Raw genomic sequence first — 6217 nt, 5'->3', positions numbered from 1 at the left:
TTTTGCAGTATGGGTAGGACCCCAGGACAGGCAGACTTTCCTAGATATCCAGGTGGAGGCATGTACCACAAGGACCGTGTGAAAAAACATGGAGATCTCCAGCTACCGAGAAGCCACACGATGCGCTGGAGCGGCACAGTACATAAAAAAGATGACAGTTGAAAGCTGGGGGACAGGACCTCGTCCCTGGAGAGTCAGGAAGGATACAGAGCAGCCCACTGCTTTCTGTGAACCAGGATCCAGGTCGGATTGCCAACCTTCAAAATTGTATGATGACTGCTGGTTTTAACCACTGACTACAGCACCATTTGTCATGATATCAATAGAGACACTTGTGCACATTATGAAGGCTTCGAACATTGCAGTAAACAGCCCACAAAAGACCCTCCGTGCTTGCCTCATCCTCGCCACCTCCCAGCTCCTCCCAGATAGGAGCTCTGTTAGCTCCTCTCATACTGACTAGGACCAAGGGAGAGAGCATCCCCTACCCTGCAGTGTGCGACCCCAGGATGGCTGCAGGGCCGTAGCGGACAGAGCTCAGGGTGGAGACAGACAGAGCGGGAAGCCAGAAAAATAAAACATGGAGACAAACGAAACAGGAGGAAAAGAAGCAGTGAGCGGCTACTTCCTGAGAACACGCCCCCACACTGCCCTGTGGTTCACATGGCAACAGTGACCCTACCCAGACCTCAGATGACCCCTGAGTAGATGCACAATAGTCAGCTGCATTTCAGGCCTTCCTGAGACTCAGAGCAGTTTCTGAGATGAACCCCGCCTCCCCCGCCTTATTTACTGAGTAGATTCTGCTCCTGACAACCTTAGGAAGGGGTCCAATCCTGTTTTCTCAACCCAAGTTTCATCCTTTTGTATCCTTTTAGAAATCATTAATGGCAAAGAACTGGGATAGAAACTCCAGTATAGGAATATGCAAATGGCCAACAATCTCAGGAAAGTATGTCCAGTGTAATTAGATATTAAGGCAATAAAAACCATAAGTACAGTTGAAAGAATCCCCCCACACACACACTCCCAGGAGAGCTACACTCAAAAGACATTAGAATTACATATATTGGATATGCATATAATCTGTTAGCAAAATGGTATAGGCACCAATTTTGGCAATTGCCAGTAATTTAGACTTTGACAGAATACCATAGTTAGAATAGAGCAGCGTATGGCCACAAAGTTTACACCTACATGTGTACCCAAAGGGTTGCAGAAGAGGTATTCAAAGAGAACCTGTGCAACACTCAGCATTGCTATTCACAATCCCATAAGGTGCAAGCAACAAAAACACCCACAAATGCGCAGACAGGTTTCGGTAGAGTCACGCAATGGAACGGGACTTAACTGTGAAAAGACGAAAACTGATACACATTGCCAAATGAATGAACCTTAACACCGCTATAGGAAAGAAACCAGCCACGGGAGGCCACACAGTGTGCAATCCACTTCCATGGAACACCAGCAAGGGGCACACTTACAGAGACACGGGGGTGAAAACCAGCACTGGCCAAAGGAAAGGACGGAAATGGGGAGCAGCTGTCCAGGCTATGCGTTTTACTTTTGTGGTGGCAAAACGTTCCAGAGATAGGTCATGGATATAGCTGCACAATCCTCCTAGATACTAAATGCACACACACAGATACAGCTGCACAACACTCTTAGGTACTAAATGCACCACTGTACTCCTCTAAGTGATGAAGCATTTTATGTAACATGAATTTTATAAATTTAAAAAAGTGTGTGGGAGATGTACTTCATGAGAGTTGCTCGTTCATTTTCTTATATATTGACATGTGTATGCACACACATGCGTGCCTATGTGCTAGCATAAACATAAATCGAAATGATAAATGAAGCATATAAACATACATGCATACACACATACCCATGGTATGCTCGTAGTAATACATATTTAAATGGTTTATGTATTGATGTATATATAATAACCATACCCATAATTTACAATATACTGTATAATTATCTATAGCTCAGAAGATTTATATAGCCTAGGTTATAATAATCACTTCCACTTGCAGTTTTGCTACAGACCCAGTTGGCACCTCCCATTTGGCTGTGATCTCAGTGTGTTTGGGACCTGGGCTGTTCTTGTCCCACAGGGTCCAGGGGTGAACAACAGTCAGATTCTTCATGTGGTCTCTCAGAGACAGGCCTGAACTTCACATGAACTCTGTGGTCATCTGGAGCTTGGAGTGCGTATTCTACGTGGTGTAAAAGCCAGGGCTTAGCATGTGTCTGTCGGCCCCAGCCTGTGAGCGAAAAGAGCTCCGTGCGGATCACCTGCCCTTTCCCATCACAAGTTTAGTGTAACACTGATCATCTAAACTGATCCAATGACAGCGTCGGCCAGTAAAAAGATCAATATACTGCTATTGATACTTCACAAGAATATCACAGAGCTCTGGAAAAATAATGTAAACTCCTAGAACAAGTGACAGAATGGCTGCCGTCTGTACTGAAAAGATATCAAAGGAAATAATCCTCGTATTTTATTTATTTTTGCTTATTGAAATAGTTCAGAGATGGCTCTTCCTCTTGACCAGCAGGTGGCACTGTGAACATAGATTTGAAATCAAAAGGCCAAAGGCTTTTTTCTTTAATCCCTCAATGATGTAGAACACTTGAAATGATTGGTTTTAATTTTTTAAAAAATCACATTATTAACATTAGATACTCCTAAAATTCCAAAATCCCCCCAAATGTTAACTCGGTTACTTCATAGAAACAACTTTTGAAGATAGTCTTGGTAAGCCTAACCGAAAAAGACGGGGTTGCTCTCCTGTAGATCCCTCTTGAGTACAGCATTCACACACAGCTTCCTACTCGGTCCCGGCAAACTCAGCGCTTATTATCCCACTTCTCAAAGAGAAAACTGGGTCTCACACGATTCCATTCTTTACCCCAGCCGCACACCTCAGTGACAAAAAAGAATCAAGCTTCAAAATCAGGCCCGGCTCTCGGGTGATGGACCGTGGCTATCGCTGGGTCAGAGCATTTCAAAAGCTGGGCTCCTCAGTGGACGTCTGGGGAGATCGCCCTACAAGCAGGGCATTTAAAATGTTAATTCATTCACCTCGAAACGACACATCCCAGAAATTGCTTAAAACTATAACAAGTCTGACCTTTTTTTCTCTCTAGGGAAAGTTTAGGGTGAAAAGTGATATCCTGGAGCCAGCCACACTCCCACACTCTGCAGGAACCATCAGAGGCTGCTGCGGAAAGGGGACTCTCAAGCCCTGAGCCCGGCTGCCAGCAGTGACTGGGAGGAAAGAGATAGGCCATTTACATATCTAGAATTTGACCTATTTTTCCTTTGATAACTTCCCGCACTATGAAATAGAGAAGTCAGTACTTTGCTCACTGGGATCCTATTCTGAGTAAATACAGCAAATACAGAATGCACATTTGGAACGAGTGTGTGGAGTAGGAGCGACCAGGCACTCTAAACATGATGCCCAGATCCAAATGCAATGAATAGGTTATCTAGTTTTTGTTTTTTTAAAGGGGTTATGAGACATTCCCCTTTTCTTTCTAAGAGCAATTGTTACCTGTGTCGGAAGGCTAGCTGGCACTGTGGTCCCCACTCTGAGCTAAGCCATCACTTTTACTGAGAGAAGGGACACTGAGCACATGGACAGTGTTCCAGTCAGTTGCATAGTTTTTATTCCAGGCACTTAGGATGGGCAGCAGTGAGCTGAATGGTTTCATGCTGTTCCTCTTGCAAAGGCTCTCCACAGTCACGCCTGAACATCGGTCCTCTGGCACCTGTGCCAGCTAAACTGTCCAGGTGACCATCTGGACACACCTGGGAAGAGGTTTTTAACAAGGACTGTCTAGATCAGGTTGGCTTGCTGGCTCGCATCTGGAGTCAGGGGGAGCTGTTAATTCACCGAGCCAATTGCAGGGACAACATTCCGTAGGCAGGGTCCCCATGGTAGGAGGGAGGAGAGAGCTAGCTGAGCATGAGCAAACAAGCAGGAGTCTCTTCTCTCTGCTGTTGATGATCTGCTCTGGGTATGACCTGACCAGCTGCTCTGACCTCCACAACATGGACTGTATCCCAGACCGAAAACTAAAATAAACCCAGGCTCCCCTAAGCTGTGGGTAGTTGGGGTATTTATCAGAGAAGCAGCAATAAAACTAGAACTTCTTACCTCTTCTGTGGGAAATCAGGACAGAGTCAAGGAGAGAAAAGCACCTCAGGCTGTCCTGGGACAGGGACGGTGTTTCATAAGCACTTTTGAATGAGCATTAGGACAAGACTAGCCCAAGAGTCCCTGGAGCAGGAGCACAGCTTCCTGCTCACTCCTTCCACGCAGTGTCTGCCCTCCATTGTCTGTCATCTTCCTTCCCATTAACATCCTTTCTGGCATGGCAACCAAGCAGAACTCACCTTCAAAACACTGCTTTTGCTTCTCTGAGTAAGTAGATGTTAGCTTCCTGGAAATTCTGGATGATAAATGGAATCACCAGACATTATCCTCCATTTGCCCTGAACAGCAGACCCTGGGATTTCTGGGTAGTTAACACACAGCCTAATTGCAAATATTAACACATTTAGTCCAAATTACAAATCTAATTCTTCCCTTAAGCAAACATCAAAACCTTATACATCAGCTGGATCATGGGGTCTTCCCGTGTAAGTTTATCTGGAACTTCCTTCCTCCTATCTCCTTCTACTTCCTAGTCAGTTGCTCTCTCCACAGGCAGTGGAGGCTGGATAAGGAGGAGAGGAAATGAGCCACGGAAGCTGGGTGAGAAATGCCTTTCCTGAAGAGCTATTCGAGAAACTAGATATCAAAAAACCAAATGATCCAACAAATGCTCCAATTAAAAAGTGGGGTACAGATCTAAACAGAGAATTCTCAGTAGAGGAATTTCAAATGGATGAGAAACACAGAAATGTCCCACATCTTTAGTTGTCAGGGAAATGAAAACCAAAACTACTTTGTGATTCCATCTTACATCTGTCAGAACGGCTAAGATCAAAAACACAATTGACAGCTCATTCTGGGGAAGATGTGGAGCAAGGGGAACACCCCTCTGTTTCTATTGGGATTGCAATCTTGTACAGACACTATGGAAATCAATATGGCTGTTCCTCAGAAAAAAAATGGAATTGATCTACCTCAAGACCCAGCTATAGCACTCTTGAGTATATATCCAAATGTCTCTTTATCATACCACAAGAACTCTTGCTTAACTCTGTTCATAGCACCAGAAACTGGAAACAACCTGGAGGTCCCTCAACTGAAGAATGGATGAAGAAAATGTGGTACATTTACACGATGGAATATTAGTTCGTTATTTAAAAAAAAAAATGACACCATGAAATTCGCAGGCAAATGTATGGAACTAGGAAAAAATAATCCAGAATGAGCTAACCCAGACTCAGAAATACAAACATGGTGTATATTTACTTATATGTGGATATTAGCCAGAGTTCCACACACTCCATTCAGACACCACTCTATTAGGTAGATAAAATGGACTATTTTCTTTATATTTGTTGGTATCTAATTAAGAAGCTTTCCTAGATTTTCCCTCATAATTAATTTATAAAAATTATATCCTATGTATATACTTAAATTAACACTAGAAGAAATCCTGTGACTGAGTTAAAACAGATTTGGGTTTTCTTACCTCAGCGCTATGGACATTTCAAGCTGTAAAATGTATTGGTGGGGAGCTTCTGTCCTCTGTCCAGTAGTTAAGCACTGAGGCCCCAGCGGCTTCCCACGCAAAATATGCTATTGCCGTGGCTCTTGGTTGTCCACTAGATCTAGACAGTGAAATCCTATTGCTGAAAATACCACGTGCAATGGTTTCAGGACACGGAGAATCAAGCTAGAACTGAGCTGGAAGCTTCATCCCCAATAGCCCAGGAAAAAGCCCAGCTCTTCCAAGACTTCCTGGTCCAGTTGCCAAGGTTAGAAGATGGACATCGCCATCCTAGAGGTGGAGGCATGGACATCATTGGGGAACTTTCATGCCCAACTCTCAGGAATTCTCACTGCAAGTCAGCGAGAGACAACCATTCTCTAAAACTAAATGAGAGAAACTCAGAAATTAGGTGGAAAAACAGTATATAATAATACCCAAAACAAACAAACAAGAGATTGCAAAGAATAACCAAATCATGAAAATAGTAAAATGTTTAAAACAGTGTTATTTCTCTCTCCCTCTCTTCCCC

This window comes from Chionomys nivalis, chromosome 10 (assembly GCF_950005125.1).
Source record: "Chionomys nivalis chromosome 10, mChiNiv1.1, whole genome shotgun sequence".
In the NCBI taxonomy this organism is placed as follows: Eukaryota; Metazoa; Chordata; class Mammalia; order Rodentia; family Cricetidae; genus Chionomys; species Chionomys nivalis.
This window is presented reverse-complemented; position numbering follows the sequence as displayed.